The sequence below is a fragment of the Agrilus planipennis genome, unplaced genomic scaffold (assembly GCF_000699045.2).
Source record: "Agrilus planipennis isolate EAB-ADULT unplaced genomic scaffold, Apla_2.0 scaffold39, whole genome shotgun sequence".
Classification (NCBI taxonomy): domain Eukaryota; kingdom Metazoa; phylum Arthropoda; class Insecta; order Coleoptera; family Buprestidae; genus Agrilus; species Agrilus planipennis.
The window spans coordinates 1669974-1687606 of record NW_020439074.1 but is presented as its reverse complement, the minus strand read 5'-3'; the positions used below and the strand labels follow the sequence as shown (position 1 = coordinate 1687606).

At 28.6% G+C, this 17633-nt stretch overlaps 1 long non-coding RNA gene across 1 annotated transcript; it reads right to left on the bottom strand.

The window, feature by feature from the left end:
• Window positions 1-11912: 11912 nt before the first annotated feature.
• LOC108745078 lies at window positions 11913-14109 on the bottom strand. The gene is made up of 3 exons (XR_003231642.1): window positions 12944-14109; window positions 12225-12365; window positions 11913-11952 (listed from the first exon to the last, which is right to left on the bottom strand). It is a non-coding gene; the product is annotated as an uncharacterized LOC108745078 (long non-coding RNA).
• Between the last annotated feature and the right edge of the window lie 3524 nt (window positions 14110-17633).

The following is a 17633-nucleotide window of genomic DNA, read 5'->3' as shown; positions in this document are numbered from 1 at the left end:
CCCTCTGTTTTATTTCACCTGCCGACGTCGCCCCTCCCCGTGACGGCGCCCCTCCCCGCGCCCCACCCCGCCCCATCCTGCTCCGGGATCCGAAGGCTTCCAGGTCCGAAGACTCCAGGATTAGAGGACTTCGAATTTCAGGATTCCAGGTGCGAGAACGTCGAATTTCAAAGATTTCGAAATTGGAGAGACTGTGAATTTCAAAGTTCCGAGACTAGAAGTTTCACACTTCCGGAGTTTCCTGAATTTGAAAATTTCGAAGTAAGAAAACGCCAAAGGTCATTTGGCGTTTCCCAACTTCTGGATTTTCAAACCCTGGAGACCCTGAAGTGTAAAGGCTTCTAACTCGAAGTCTTTGAACTCCACAGACTTACCAATTCCGAAGTCTTGGTGCCCCAAGATTTTCGAACTTCGAATCTTTAAAGTTCGAAGCCCTCGTACCTGGAGATCCTGAAATACGATGTCTTCCAATCCTGGAGCCTTAGGATCCAGAAGTCTTCGAATCCCGGAGCCCGCCGATCGGATCCCTCGATGTCCTGATGATCCTGATGTTCTCCACTGATGATGATGGTGTTGGTTTGACTCCAATGTCCATCTTCTATCCTGGTGTGCATTAGAAGATGGAGAATTCTGGCTAGCTACGACGTCCGGCCTTCATTACTGAAAAGAAAGATTCATAATTGAAAATAAGAAGAGTTTTAAAGTATATAAAAGGAAATTCAAAATTTAAATATAGTTAAAGAAAATTAAAAGAAGTAAAGTTTTAAGAAAAATTCTATAAATAATCAAAGTAAAGTACAAAATAAATTAAATTTGAAACAATAAAATTTAGTGAAAAGTCATAAAGTAAAAAGATTTGAATAAAAGAAGTCAAGAAAATGAAACTTTAAATGAAGTTGGAAGTAAATTAAAGGAAATAAAGTTTAAAAAACAGTGTTTACGTTAATAAAAGAAAAGTGAATTAAATTAAATCATGAGAAAAAGTCATACTACATAATAAATGGAAACTAAAGATCTAAGTAAACGAAATCAAAAGGAAGAAAAGTTTTGACAAAGAGTTACAATGTAGACAGAAAATAGTAAAAGCTACAAATAAAGTTAAAGTAATGAGAGAGGTTAAGAAAAAATTGATAAAAGACAAAAAATGTATAAGGAGTAAACTAAAAACCAACTACTCTAAAATAAAGAAAAGAAAAGCAAAAATACAATAAGTGAATAAATCTTACATGTCCTTGGTGTTCCTTTTGCATTGTCTGAGCTAAAATTAGTCCACATCTCTCTTTTAGAAGTCCTGATGATTCCTACTGGACTTCATGTCTTGCTTAACTCCATATCTCTATTAAAAATAATGAAAGATTAGAAACAGTTTTGAAAACAATTAAATTGATAATGCTTAGATTTCGATGACGTTATTTAATAAAGGAAAAGTTTTGATAAAGAATTTCAAAGTAAATAAAAACAGAAAAACTTATAAATAATGTTATTGTAAAGTAAAAGTTTATGTAAAAAGAAAGAAAAGATAAAAAACGTGTAAGGAATGAACTAAAAGCAAACTTTTGAAAATAAAGAAAAGAAAAGGCAAAAAAACAATAAGTAAATAAAACTTACATTTCCCTGGTGTCCCTTTTGTCTTGACTGAGTTGAAATTAATCCATATCTCCCTTTTAGATGTCCTAGTAGTCCTGATGCTCCCTGCTGGACTTCATGCCTTGCTTCTCCATATCTCTGATGAGGATAAAGGAAAAGAACTAGAAAATTTTGAATAAAGTTAAATTAATAAATTTTTCTTTTCAACGACGTTATTTAATAAAGGAAAAGCTTATCAATGCGTTTGAAGGAAAATACAAATAGAAAAACGTTATAAATAAAATGAATGTAAAGAGAAAATGTATGTAAAAAGAAGGAAAAGACAAAAGATGTGTAAGGAATTAACTAAAAGCAAACTTTTGAAAATAAAGGAAAGAAAAGGCAAAAAACAATAAGTAAATAAAACTTACATTTCCCTGGTGTCCCTTTTGTCTTGACTGAGTTGAAATTAATCCATATCTCCCTTTTAGATGTCCTAGTAGTCCTGATGCTCCCTGCTGGACTTCATGCCTTGCTTCTCCATATCTCTGATTTTAATTTCTTTTTATTTCCTTTACATAAGTTTNTATAAATAATGTTATTGTAAAGTAAAAGTTTATGTAAAAAGAAAGAAAAGATAAAAAACGTGTAAGGAATGAACCAAAAACGAATTACTCGAAAATAAAGAAAAGAAAAGCAAAAATACAATAAGTGAATAAATCTTACATGTCCTTGGTGTTCCTTTTGCATTGTCTGAGCTTAAATTAGTCCACATCTCTCTTTTAGAAGTTCTGATGATTCCTACTGGACTTCATGTCTTGCTTAACTCCATATCTCTATTAAAAATAATGAAAGATTAGAAACAGTTTTGAAAACAATTAAATTGATAATGCTTAGATTTCGATGACGTTATTTAATAAAGGAAAAGTTTTGATAAAGAATTTCAAAGTAAATAAAAACAGAAAAACTTATAAATAATGTTATTGTAAAGTAAAAGTTTATGTAAAAAGAAAGAAAAGATAAAAAACGTGTAAGGAATGAACCAAAAACGAATTACTCGAAAATAAAGAAAAGAAAAGCAAAAATACAATAAGTGAATAAATCTTACATGTCCTTGGTGTTCCTTTTGCATTGTCTGAGCTTAAATTAGTCCACATCTCTCTTTTAGAAGTTCTGATGATTCCTACTGGACTTCATGTCTTGCTTAACTCCATATCTCTATTAAAAATAATGAAAGATTAGAAACAGTTTTGAAAACAATTAAATTGATAATGCTTAGATTTCGATGACGTTATTTAATAAAGGAAAAGTTTTGATAAAGAATTTCAAAGTAAATAAAAACAGAAAAACTTATAAATAATGTTATTGTAAAGTAAAAGTTTATGTAAAAAGAAAGAAAAGATAAAAAACGTGTAAGGAATGAACCAAAAACGAATTACTCGAAAATAAAGAAAAGAAAAGCAAAAATACAATAAGTGAATAAATCTTACATGTCCTTGGTGTTCCTTTTGCATTGTCTGAGCTTAAATTAGTCCACATCTCTCTTTTAGAAGTTCTGATGATTCCTACTGGACTTCATGTCTTGCTTAACTCCATATCTCTATTAAAAATAATGAAAGATTAGAAACAGTTTTGAAAACAATTAAATTGATAATGCTTAGATTTCGATGACGTTATTTAATAAAGGAAAAGTTTTGATAAAGAATTTCAAAGTAAATAAAAACAGAAAAACTTATAAATAATGTTATTGTAAAGTAAAAGTTTATGTAAAAAGAAAGAAAAGATAAAAAACGTGTAAGGAATGAACCAAAAACGAATTACTCGAAAATAAAGAAAAGAAAAGCAAAAATACAATAAGTGAATAAATCTTACATGTCCTTGGTGTTCCTTTTGCATTGTCTGAGCTTAAATTAGTCCACATCTCTCTTTTAGAAGTTCTGATGATTCCTACTGGACTTCATGTCTTGCTTAACTCCATATCTCTATTAAAAATAATGAAAGATTAGAAACAGTTTTGAAAACAATTAAATTGATAATGCTTAGATTTCGATGACGTTATTTAATAAAGGAAAAGTTTTGATAAAGAATTTCAAAGTAAATAAAAACAGAAAAACTTATAAATAATGTTATTGTAAAGTAAAAGTTTATGTAAAAAGAAAGAAAAGATAAAAAACGTGTAAGGAATGAACCAAAAACGAATTACTCGAAAATAAAGAAAAGAAAAGCAAAAATACAATAAGTGAATAAATCTTACATGTCCTTGGTGTTCCTTTTGCATTGTCTGAGCTTAAATTAGTCCACATCTCTCTTTTAGAAGTTCTGATGATTCCTACTGGACTTCATGTCTTGCTTAACTCCATATCTCTATTAAAAATAATGAAAGATTAGAAACAGTTTTGAAAACAATTAAATTGATAATGCTTAGATTTCGATGACGTTATTTAATAAAGGAAAAGTTTTGATAAAGAATTTCAAAGTAAATAAAAACAGAAAAACTTATAAATAATGTTATTGTAAAGTAAAAGTTTATGTAAAAAGAAAGAAAAGATAAAAAACGTGTAAGGAATGAACCAAAAACGAATTACTCGAAAATAAAGAAAAGAAAAGCAAAAATACAATAAGTGAATAAATCTTACATGTCCTTGGTGTTCCTTTTGCATTGTCTGAGCTTAAATTAGTCCACATCTCTCTTTTAGAAGTTCTGATGATTCCTACTGGACTTCATGTCTTGCTTAACTCCATATCTCTATTAAAAATAATGAAAGATTAGAAACAGTTTTGAAAACAATTAAATTGATAATGCTTAGATTTCGATGACGTTATTTAATAAAGGAAAAGTTTTGATAAAGAATTTCAAAGTAAATAAAAACAGAAAAACTTATAAATAATGTTATTGTAAAGTAAAAGTTTATGTAAAAAGAAAGAAAAGATAAAAAACGTGTAAGGAATGAACCAAAAACGAATTACTCGAAAATAAAGAAAAGAAAAGCAAAAATACAATAAGTGAATAAATCTTACATGTCCTTGGTGTTCCTTTTGCATTGTCTGAGCTTAAATTAGTCCACATCTCTCTTTTAGAAGTTCTGATGATTCCTACTGGACTTCATGTCTTGCTTAACTCCATATCTCTATTAAAAATAATGAAAGATTAGAAACAGTTTTGAAAACAATTAAATTGATAATGCTTAGATTTCGATGACGTTATTTAATAAAGGAAAAGTTTTGATAAAGAATTTCAAAGTAAATAAAAACAGAAAAACTTATAAATAATGTTATTGTAAAGTAAAAGTTTATGTAAAAAGAAAGAAAAGATAAAAAACGTGTAAGGAATGAACCAAAAACGAATTACTCGAAAATAAAGAAAAGAAAAGCAAAAATACAATAAGTGAATAAATCTTACATGTCCTTGGTGTTCCTTTTGCATTGTCTGAGCTTAAATTAGTCCACATCTCTCTTTTAGAAGTTCTGATGATTCCTACTGGACTTCATGTCTTGCTTAACTCCATATCTCTATTAAAAATAATGAAAGATTAGAAACAGTTTTGAAAACAATTAAATTGATAATGCTTAGATTTCGATGACGTTATTTAATAAAGGAAAAGTTTTGATAAAGAATTTCAAAGTAAATAAAAACAGAAAAACTTATAAATAATGTTATTGTAAAGTAAAAGTTTATGTAAAAAGAAAGAAAAGATAAAAAACGTGTAAGGAATGAACCAAAAACGAATTACTCGAAAATAAAGAAAAGAAAAGCAAAAATACAATAAGTGAATAAATCTTACATGTCCTTGGTGTTCCTTTTGCATTGTCTGAGCTTAAATTAGTCCACATCTCTCTTTTAGAAGTTCTGATGATTCCTACTGGACTTCATGTCTTGCTTAACTCCATATCTCTATTAAAAATAATGAAAGATTAGAAACAGTTTTGAAAACAATTAAATTGATAATGCTTAGATTTCGATGACGTTATTTAATAAAGGAAAAGTTTTGATAAAGAATTTCAAAGTAAATAAAAACAGAAAAACTTATAAATAATGTTATTGTAAAGTAAAAGTTTATGTAAAAAGAAAGAAAAGATAAAAAACGTGTAAGGAATGAACCAAAAACGAATTACTCGAAAATAAAGAAAAGAAAAGCAAAAATACAATAAGTGAATAAATCTTACATGTCCTTGGTGTTCCTTTTGCATTGTCTGAGCTTAAATTAGTCCACATCTCTCTTTTAGAAGTTCTGATGATTCCTACTGGACTTCATGTCTTGCTTAACTCCATATCTCTATTAAAAATAATGAAAGATTAGAAACAGTTTTGAAAACAATTAAATTGATAATGCTTAGATTTCGATGACGTTATTTAATAAAGGAAAAGTTTTGATAAAGAATTTCAAAGTAAATAAAAACAGAAAAACTTATAAATAATGTTATTGTAAAGTAAAAGTTTATGTAAAAAGAAAGAAAAGATAAAAAACGTGTAAGGAATGAACCAAAAACGAATTACTCGAAAATAAAGAAAAGAAAAGCAAAAATACAATAAGTGAATAAATCTTACATGTCCTTGGTGTTCCTTTTGCATTGTCTGAGCTTAAATTAGTCCACATCTCTCTTTTAGAAGTTCTGATGATTCCTACTGGACTTCATGTCTTGCTTAACTCCATATCTCTATTAAAAATAATGAAAGATTAGAAACAGTTTTGAAAACAATTAAATTGATAATGCTTAGATTTCGATGACGTTATTTAATAAAGGAAAAGTTTTGATAAAGAATTTCAAAGTAAATAAAAACAGAAAAACTTATAAATAATGTTATTGTAAAGTAAAAGTTTATGTAAAAAGAAAGAAAAGATAAAAAACGTGTAAGGAATGAACCAAAAACGAATTACTCGAAAATAAAGAAAAGAAAAGCAAAAATACAATAAGTGAATAAATCTTACATGTCCTTGGTGTTCCTTTTGCATTGTCTGAGCTTAAATTAGTCCACATCTCTCTTTTAGAAGTTCTGATGATTCCTACTGGACTTCATGTCTTGCTTAACTCCATATCTCTATTAAAAATAATGAAAGATTAGAAACAGTTTTGAAAACAATTAAATTGATAATGCTTAGATTTCGATGACGTTATTTAATAAAGGAAAAGTTTTGATAAAGAATTTCAAAGTAAATAAAAACAGAAAAACTTATAAATAATGTTATTGTAAAGTAAAAGTTTATGTAAAAAGAAAGAAAAGATAAAAAACGTGTAAGGAATGAACCAAAAACGAATTACTCGAAAATAAAGAAAAGAAAAGCAAAAATACAATAAGTGAATAAATCTTACATGTCCTTGGTGTTCCTTTTGCATTGTCTGAGCTTAAATTAGTCCACATCTCTCTTTTAGAAGTTCTGATGATTCCTACTGGACTTCATGTCTTGCTTAACTCCATATCTCTATTAAAAATAATGAAAGATTAGAAACAGTTTTGAAAACAATTAAATTGATAATGCTTAGATTTCGATGACGTTATTTAATAAAGGAAAAGTTTTGATAAAGAATTTCAAAGTAAATAAAAACAGAAAAACTTATAAATAATGTTATTGTAAAGTAAAAGTTTATGTAAAAAGAAAGAAAAGATAAAAAACGTGTAAGGAATGAACCAAAAACGAATTACTCGAAAATAAAGAAAAGAAAAGCAAAAATACAATAAGTGAATAAATCTTACATGTCCTTGGTGTTCCTTTTGCATTGTCTGAGCTTAAATTAGTCCACATCTCTCTTTTAGAAGTTCTGATGATTCCTACTGGACTTCATGTCTTGCTTAACTCCATATCTCTATTAAAAATAATGAAAGATTAGAAACAGTTTTGAAAACAATTAAATTGATAATGCTTAGATTTCGATGACGTTATTTAATAAAGGAAAAGTTTTGATAAAGAATTTCAAAGTAAATAAAAACAGAAAAACTTATAAATAATGTTATTGTAAAGTAAAAGTTTATGTAAAAAGAAAGAAAAGATAAAAAACGTGTAAGGAATGAACCAAAAACGAATTACTCGAAAATAAAGAAAAGAAAAGCAAAAATACAATAAGTGAATAAATCTTACATGTCCTTGGTGTTCCTTTTGCATTGTCTGAGCTTAAATTAGTCCACATCTCTCTTTTAGAAGTTCTGATGATTCCTACTGGACTTCATGTCTTGCTTAACTCCATATCTCTATTAAAAATAATGAAAGATTAGAAACAGTTTTGAAAACAATTAAATTGATAATGCTTAGATTTCGATGACGTTATTTAATAAAGGAAAAGTTTTGATAAAGAATTTCAAAGTAAATAAAAACAGAAAAACTTATAAATAATGTTATTGTAAAGTAAAAGTTTATGTAAAAAGAAAGAAAAGATAAAAAACGTGTAAGGAATGAACCAAAAACGAATTACTCGAAAATAAAGAAAAGAAAAGCAAAAATACAATAAGTGAATAAATCTTACATGTCCTTGGTGTTCCTTTTGCATTGTCTGAGCTTAAATTAGTCCACATCTCTCTTTTAGAAGTTCTGATGATTCCTACTGGACTTCATGTCTTGCTTAACTCCATATCTCTATTAAAAATAATGAAAGATTAGAAACAGTTTTGAAAACAATTAAATTGATAATGCTTAGATTTCGATGACGTTATTTAATAAAGGAAAAGTTTTGATAAAGAATTTCAAAGTAAATAAAAACAGAAAAACTTATAAATAATGTTATTGTAAAGTAAAAGTTTATGTAAAAAGAAAGAAAAGATAAAAAACGTGTAAGGAATGAACCAAAAACGAATTACTCGAAAATAAAGAAAAGAAAAGCAAAAATACAATAAGTGAATAAATCTTACATGTCCTTGGTGTTCCTTTTGCATTGTCTGAGCTTAAATTAGTCCACATCTCTCTTTTAGAAGTTCTGATGATTCCTACTGGACTTCATGTCTTGCTTAACTCCATATCTCTATTAAAAATAATGAAAGATTAGAAACAGTTTTGAAAACAATTAAATTGATAATGCTTAGATTTCGATGACGTTATTTAATAAAGGAAAAGTTTTGATAAAGAATTTCAAAGTAAATAAAAACAGAAAAACTTATAAATAATGTTATTGTAAAGTAAAAGTTTATGTAAAAAGAAAGAAAAGATAAAAAACGTGTAAGGAATGAACCAAAAACGAATTACTCGAAAATAAAGAAAAGAAAAGCAAAAATACAATAAGTGAATAAATCTTACATGTCCTTGGTGTTCCTTTTGCATTGTCTGAGCTTAAATTAGTCCACATCTCTCTTTTAGAAGTTCTGATGATTCCTACTGGACTTCATGTCTTGCTTAACTCCATATCTCTATTAAAAATAATGAAAGATTAGAAACAGTTTTGAAAACAATTAAATTGATAATGCTTAGATTTCGATGACGTTATTTAATAAAGGAAAAGTTTTGATAAAGAATTTCAAAGTAAATAAAAACAGAAAAACTTATAAATAATGTTATTGTAAAGTAAAAGTTTATGTAAAAAGAAAGAAAAGATAAAAAACGTGTAAGGAATGAACCAAAAACGAATTACTCGAAAATAAAGAAAAGAAAAGCAAAAATACAATAAGTGAATAAATCTTACATGTCCTTGGTGTTCCTTTTGCATTGTCTGAGCTTAAATTAGTCCACATCTCTCTTTTAGAAGTTCTGATGATTCCTACTGGACTTCATGTCTTGCTTAACTCCATATCTCTATTAAAAATAATGAAAGATTAGAAACAGTTTTGAAAACAATTAAATTGATAATGCTTAGATTTCGATGACGTTATTTAATAAAGGAAAAGTTTTGATAAAGAATTTCAAAGTAAATAAAAACAGAAAAACTTATAAATAATGTTATTGTAAAGTAAAAGTTTATGTAAAAAGAAAGAAAAGATAAAAAACGTGTAAGGAATGAACCAAAAACGAATTACTCGAAAATAAAGAAAAGAAAAGCAAAAATACAATAAGTGAATAAATCTTACATGTCCTTGGTGTTCCTTTTGCATTGTCTGAGCTTAAATTAGTCCACATCTCTCTTTTAGAAGTTCTGATGATTCCTACTGGACTTCATGTCTTGCTTAACTCCATATCTCTATTAAAAATAATGAAAGATTAGAAACAGTTTTGAAAACAATTAAATTGATAATGCTTAGATTTCGATGACGTTATTTAATAAAGGAAAAGTTTTGATAAAGAATTTCAAAGTAAATAAAAACAGAAAAACTTATAAATAATGTTATTGTAAAGTAAAAGTTTATGTAAAAAGAAAGAAAAGATAAAAAACGTGTAAGGAATGAACCAAAAACGAATTACTCGAAAATAAAGAAAAGAAAAGCAAAAATACAATAAGTGAATAAATCTTACATGTCCTTGGTGTTCCTTTTGCATTGTCTGAGCTTAAATTAGTCCACATCTCTCTTTTAGAAGTTCTGATGATTCCTACTGGACTTCATGTCTTGCTTAACTCCATATCTCTATTAAAAATAATGAAAGATTAGAAACAGTTTTGAAAACAATTAAATTGATAATGCTTAGATTTCGATGACGTTATTTAATAAAGGAAAAGTTTTGATAAAGAATTTCAAAGTAAATAAAAACAGAAAAACTTATAAATAATGTTATTGTAAAGTAAAAGTTTATGTAAAAAGAAAGAAAAGATAAAAAACGTGTAAGGAATGAACCAAAAACGAATTACTCGAAAATAAAGAAAAGAAAAGCAAAAATACAATAAGTGAATAAATCTTACATGTCCTTGGTGTTCCTTTTGCATTGTCTGAGCTTAAATTAGTCCACATCTCTCTTTTAGAAGTTCTGATGATTCCTACTGGACTTCATGTCTTGCTTAACTCCATATCTCTATTAAAAATAATGAAAGATTAGAAACAGTTTTGAAAACAATTAAATTGATAATGCTTAGATTTCGATGACGTTATTTAATAAAGGAAAAGTTTTGATAAAGAATTTCAAAGTAAATAAAAACAGAAAAACTTATAAATAATGTTATTGTAAAGTAAAAGTTTATGTAAAAAGAAAGAAAAGATAAAAAACGTGTAAGGAATGAACCAAAAACGAATTACTCGAAAATAAAGAAAAGAAAAGCAAAAATACAATAAGTGAATAAATCTTACATGTCCTTGGTGTTCCTTTTGCATTGTCTGAGCTTAAATTAGTCCACATCTCTCTTTTAGAAGTTCTGATGATTCCTACTGGACTTCATGTCTTGCTTAACTCCATATCTCTATTAAAAATAATGAAAGATTAGAAACAGTTTTGAAAACAATTAAATTGATAATGCTTAGATTTCGATGACGTTATTTAATAAAGGAAAAGTTTTGATAAAGAATTTCAAAGTAAATAAAAACAGAAAAACTTATAAATAATGTTATTGTAAAGTAAAAGTTTATGTAAAAAGAAAGAAAAGATAAAAAACGTGTAAGGAATGAACCAAAAACGAATTACTCGAAAATAAAGAAAAGAAAAGCAAAAATACAATAAGTGAATAAATCTTACATGTCCTTGGTGTTCCTTTTGCATTGTCTGAGCTTAAATTAGTCCACATCTCTCTTTTAGAAGTTCTGATGATTCCTACTGGACTTCATGTCTTGCTTAACTCCATATCTCTATTAAAAATAATGAAAGATTAGAAACAGTTTTGAAAACAATTAAATTGATAATGCTTAGATTTCGATGACGTTATTTAATAAAGGAAAAGTTTTGATAAAGAATTTCAAAGTAAATAAAAACAGAAAAACTTATAAATAATGTTATTGTAAAGTAAAAGTTTATGTAAAAAGAAAGAAAAGATAAAAAACGTGTAAGGAATGAACCAAAAACGAATTACTCGAAAATAAAGAAAAGAAAAGCAAAAATACAATAAGTGAATAAATCTTACATGTCCTTGGTGTTCCTTTTGCATTGTCTGAGCTTAAATTAGTCCACATCTCTCTTTTAGAAGTTCTGATGATTCCTACTGGACTTCATGTCTTGCTTAACTCCATATCTCTATTAAAAATAATGAAAGATTAGAAACAGTTTTGAAAACAATTAAATTGATAATGCTTAGATTTCGATGACGTTATTTAATAAAGGAAAAGTTTTGATAAAGAATTTCAAAGTAAATAAAAACAGAAAAACTTATAAATAATGTTATTGTAAAGTAAAAGTTTATGTAAAAAGAAAGAAAAGATAAAAAACGTGTAAGGAATGAACCAAAAACGAATTACTCGAAAATAAAGAAAAGAAAAGCAAAAATACAATAAGTGAATAAATCTTACATGTCCTTGGTGTTCCTTTTGCATTGTCTGAGCTTAAATTAGTCCACATCTCTCTTTTAGAAGTTCTGATGATTCCTACTGGACTTCATGTCTTGCTTAACTCCATATCTCTATTAAAAATAATGAAAGATTAGAAACAGTTTTGAAAACAATTAAATTGATAATGCTTAGATTTCGATGACGTTATTTAATAAAGGAAAAGTTTTGATAAAGAATTTCAAAGTAAATAAAAACAGAAAAACTTATAAATAATGTTATTGTAAAGTAAAAGTTTATGTAAAAAGAAAGAAAAGATAAAAAACGTGTAAGGAATGAACTAAAAGCAAACTTTTGAAAATAAAGAAAAAGAAAGGCAAAAAAACAATAAGTAAATAAAACTTACATTTCCCTGGTGTCCCTTTTGTCTTGAATGGGTTGAAATTAATCCATATCTCCCTTTTAGATGTCCTAGTAGTCCTGATGCTCACTGCCGGACTTCATGTCTTGCGTAACTCCATACTCTGATGAGGATAAAGGAAAAGAACTAGAAAATTTTGAATAAAGTTAAATTAATAAATTTTATTTTTCAACGACGTTATTTAATAAAGGAAAAGTTTATTAAAGAGTTTGAAGCAAAATAAAAATAGAAAAACGTTATAAATAAAGTGAATGTAAAGAAAAGGTTTATATAAAAAGAAGGAAAAGACAAAAAATGTGTAAGGAATTGTGTCTTGTGGTCTCATTTATACTAGTAAATTTAGGAGAATCTTTTGTATTGTTTTTTAAATAAAATTTTAAAAATTTAAAATTCACTGCTTGACGCTCTAAAGCATTTTCTTTGCAGTTGTTTGAGCTGATTTTGATTTGGATTTAAAATAAGTTAGTAACTGTCCTATCTGTCTTGATAAATAATGCGGTTTTATTTATCTCTGTATGAAGATATACTTTCTCAATTGAATCTTGAATTCCTTCGTTAAGAATAAATAATAAAATGAATTTAAACGTTTATGAATTCAACACTGAAATTTTGTAAAAAGTTAAGCAATTTTGCGCTTCACTAAAAGCTACAGATAAATGATGAATGGATGGAATATTAATTGATTTAGTAATTGAAAAACTCACCACAGGGAATCATATGGAAACACAGAATAAATCCTGTGGCACTGCATTATTTTCATATAAAACAGTTTCATTTCCACGGAAAACTCACCAATTTCCCGTAACAGTTTCACCTGCCTATCCGACATGTTGTTTACGATCTACTAAATGATTAATCGGCAATTAATGTAGACAATGGATATCGATATTGAAACTAGTGGCGACATCGCCGAGGTTAATACGTAGGGCTTTTGAAATATATGTTGAAATAATTAATCTTTGCAATATCTTTTACTAATAATATTGTGTTTTCTTTTTCAAATTTCCTAATCAAATGAATTAGAATTAAACAAACAGCAACAAAATATACATTTTCGTTAAGGCAGTTCTTTGCATTATGAAGTAGAAAAATAATGGTAATAACTGTAAATAAGAAAATTTATGAAAGTCATAGACGAATACGTAACGGAAAATTACAATTGAAGTATGATGAATTTTATAACAACAAAATAGTATTAAATTTACAAATTAATTTCTATTGAGGGGTAAAAGTGATTTGATAATGATTGGACTGGAACTGGAAAATATTTAAAAATACTTCATCTACTTAATCTTTTTGAGATCAACCAACTAATATGTTCCCTCTTTTCTAAATAAAAATAACTGCAACTAATGTTGCTTTTAATAAAACAATTACAACAATTAAAAACAATAAACGTAAATAAAATTATACGTACAAATTTGACATTTATATATTAGGATGCATGCCATATTTACATAGGAAAAACTAGCAAGAATTTTAACATCAGAATAGGCGAACACAGAAGATTATATTGTGCTCACGATTGACTTCTTAAAATCATGAATTTAATGAAGAGTTTGAAAGAAAATAAATGGTGAAGATAATAGTTGTCGATTTTAGAAAAATTAGAAATTAATAAACGTATCTAATGAACAAAAAGTGTTCAGCACTCCCCAGTGTTGAATATTTTCCTTGATTTCACCCTTAGAAGTAAATATTTTCGGCTTAAGCTATTAATACATAAATAGACTTTTGCAGAAGTCGTAACAATTGTCAGGCAAAATTATTATATACTAGAACGTTTGCATTTTTCTAATAAAAATAATAATTTCAGTAAATACACATTAGAAAAGTCGTACTCTCAAGAAATAAATTGTTTTAAATTAATTTTTACCTATTATCTCCACGCTGGAACAATTCCTGACAAGGGCAGTGTAACTTTACACAACATACTTACGTACTAACATGTTTTTTTGTATTTCTCGAGATAGATATGATAAGTATTAGTCAGATAGGCAAGGTGACTGAATGTTAGATTATGAACAAAACAGTTCTCTTATTTCAATAGCAAAATATACTACCGAAAGTTTACGAATTATCGAAACATAAAAATTATACAATACCATCCCACTAAGTAAACCGGTTACCATAAAATAAAAAAATCCCTGTATCACTTATTATCATAATGAAATAAAATGATTTTTAATGTTTCAAATATTTTTTCTAATAAACTCATCAACTTCATTCATGGTAAATTAAAAACTACTTACATTTTTAACCACTTAACCATTATCCCATTCTCTCCATTAATATGCTACTAAAAACTGACCGCGTTAAAACACCCTTCTAAAAGTTGTAAAAAATAAAGATTACGCACGAAAGTATCTAGAATCCAGTGGTGCTATCAGATTTGGGGTGCGATCTGACATAATTAAGCTACCCTTCAATTGGATGCTTAAATGACCAAAAAAATGTAAATACAAAAACGCGCACGTAAATTTTCGAACTGTTAAAACAATATTCTGAACGTTCTAAGGGATGAAAAATATGTAAGAAGGTATGTAGAATCCAGTGGTGCTATCAGATTTGGGGTGCGATCTGACATAATTAAGCTACCCTTCAATTGGATGCTTAAATGACCAAAAAAATGTAAATACAAAAACGCGCACGTAAATTTTCGAACTGTTAAAACAATATTCTGAACGTTCTAAGGGATGAAAAATATGTAAGAAGGTATGTAGAATCCAGTGGTGCTATCAGATTTGGGGTGCGATCTGACATAATTAAGCTACCCTTCAATTGGATGCTTAAATGACCAAAAAAATGTAAATACAAAAACGCGCACGTAAATTTTCGAACTGTTAAAACAATATTCTGAACGTTCTAAGGGATGAAAAATATGTAAGAAGGTATGTAGAATCCAGTGGTGCTATCAGATTTGGGGTGCGATCTGACATAATTAAGCTACCCTTCAATTGGATGCTTAAATGACCAAAAAAATGTAAATACAAAAACGCGCACGTAAATTTTCGAACTGTTAAAACAATATTCTGAACGTTCTAAGGGATGAAAAATATGTAAGAAGGTATGTAGAATCCAGTGGTGCTATCAGATTTGGGGTGCGATCTGACATAATTAAGCTACCCTTCAATTGGATGCTTAAATGACCAAAAAAATGTAAATACAAAAACGCGCACGTAAATTTTCGAACTGTTAAAACAATATTCTGAACGTTCTAAGGGATGAAAAATATGTAAGAAGGTATGTAGAATCCAGTGGTGCTATCAGATTTGGGGTGCGATCTGACATAATTAAGCTACCCTTCAATTGGATGCTTAAATGACCAAAAAAATGTAAATACAAAAACGCGCACGTAAATTTTCGAACTGTTAAAACAATATTCTGAACGTTCTAAGGGATGAAAAATATGTAAGAAGGTATGTAGAATCCAGTGGTGCTATCAGATTTGGGGTGCGATCTGACATAATTAAGCTACCCTTCAATTGGATGCTTAAATGACCAAAAAAATGTAAATACAAAAACGCGCACGTAAATTTTCGAACTGTTAAAACAATATTCTGAACGTTCTAAGGGATGAAAAATATGTAAGAAGGTATGTAGAATCCAGTGGTGCTATCAGATTTGGGGTGCGATCTGACATAATTAAGCTACCCTTCAATTGGATGCTTAAATGACCAAAAAAATGTAAATACAAAAACGCGCACGTAAATTTTCGAACTGTTAAAACAATATTCTGAACGTTCTAAGGGATGAAAAATATGTAAGAAGGTATGTAGAATCCAGTGGTGCTATCAGATTTGGGGTGCGATCTGACATAATTAAGCTACCCTTCAATTGGATGCTTAAATGACCAAAAAAATGTAAATACAAAAACGCGCACGTAAATTTTCGAACTGTTAAAACAATATTCTGAACGTTCTAAGGGATGAAAAATATGTAAGAAGGTATGTAGAATCCAGTGGTGCTATCAGATTTGGGGTGCGATCTGACATAATTAAGCTACCCTTCAATTGGATGCTTAAATGACCAAAAAAATGTAAATACAAAAACGCGCACGTAAATTTTCGAACTGTTAAAACAATATTCTGAACGTTCTAAGGGATGAAAAATATGTAAGAAGGTATGTAGAATCCAGTGGTGCTATCAGATTTGGGGTGCGATCTGACATAATTAAGCTACCCTTCAATTGGATGCTTAAATGACCAAAAAAATGTAAATACAAAAACGCGCACGTAAATTTTCGAACTGTTAAAACAATATTCTGAACGTTCTAAGGGATGAAAAATATGTAAGAAGGTATGTAGAATCCAGTGGTGCTATCAGATTTGGGGTGCGATCTGACATAATTAAGCTACCCTTCAATTGGATGCTTAAATGACCAAAAAAATGTAAATACAAAAACGCGCACGTAAATTTTCGAACTGTTAAAACAATATTCTGAACGTTCTAAGGGATGAAAAATATGTAAGAAGGTATGTAGAATCCAGTGGTGCTATCAGATTTGGGGTGCGATCTGACATAATTAAGCTACCCTTCAATTGGATGCTTAAATGACCAAAAAAATGTAAATACAAAAACGCGCACGTAAATTTTCGAACTGTTAAAACAATATTCTGAACGTTCTAAGGGATGAAAAATATGTAAGAAGGTATGTAGAATCCAGTGGTGCTATCAGATTTGGGGTGCGATCTGACATAATTAAGCTACCCTTCAATTGGATGCTTAAATGACCAAAAAAATGTAAATACAAAAACGCGCACGTAAATTTTCGAACTGTTAAAACAATATTCTGAACGTTCTAAGGGATGAAAAATATGTAAGAAGGTATGTAGAATCCAGTGGTGCTATCAGATTTGGGGTGCGATCTGACATAATTAAGCTACCCTTCAATTGGATGCTTAAATGACCAAAAAAATGTAAATACAAAAACGCGCACGTAAATTTTCGAACTGTTAAAACAATATTCTGAACGTTCTAAGGGATGAAAAATATGTAAGAAGGTATGTAGAATCCAGTGGTGCTATCAGATTTGGGGTGCGATCTGACATAATTAAGCTACCCTTCAATTGGATGCTTAAATGACCAAAAAAATGTAAATACAAAAACGCGCACGTAAATTTTCGAACTGTTAAAACAATATTCTGAACGTTCTAAGGGATGAAAAATATGTAAGAAGGTATGTAGAATCCAGTGGTGCTATCAGATTTGGGGTGCGATCTGACATAATTAAGCTACCCTTCAATTGGATGCTTAAATGACCAAAAAAATGTAAATACAAAAACGCGCACGTAAATTTTCGAACTGTTAAAACAATATTCTGAACGTTCTAAGGGATGAAAAATATGTAAGAAGGTATGTAGAATCCAGTGGTGCTATCAGATTTGGGGTGCG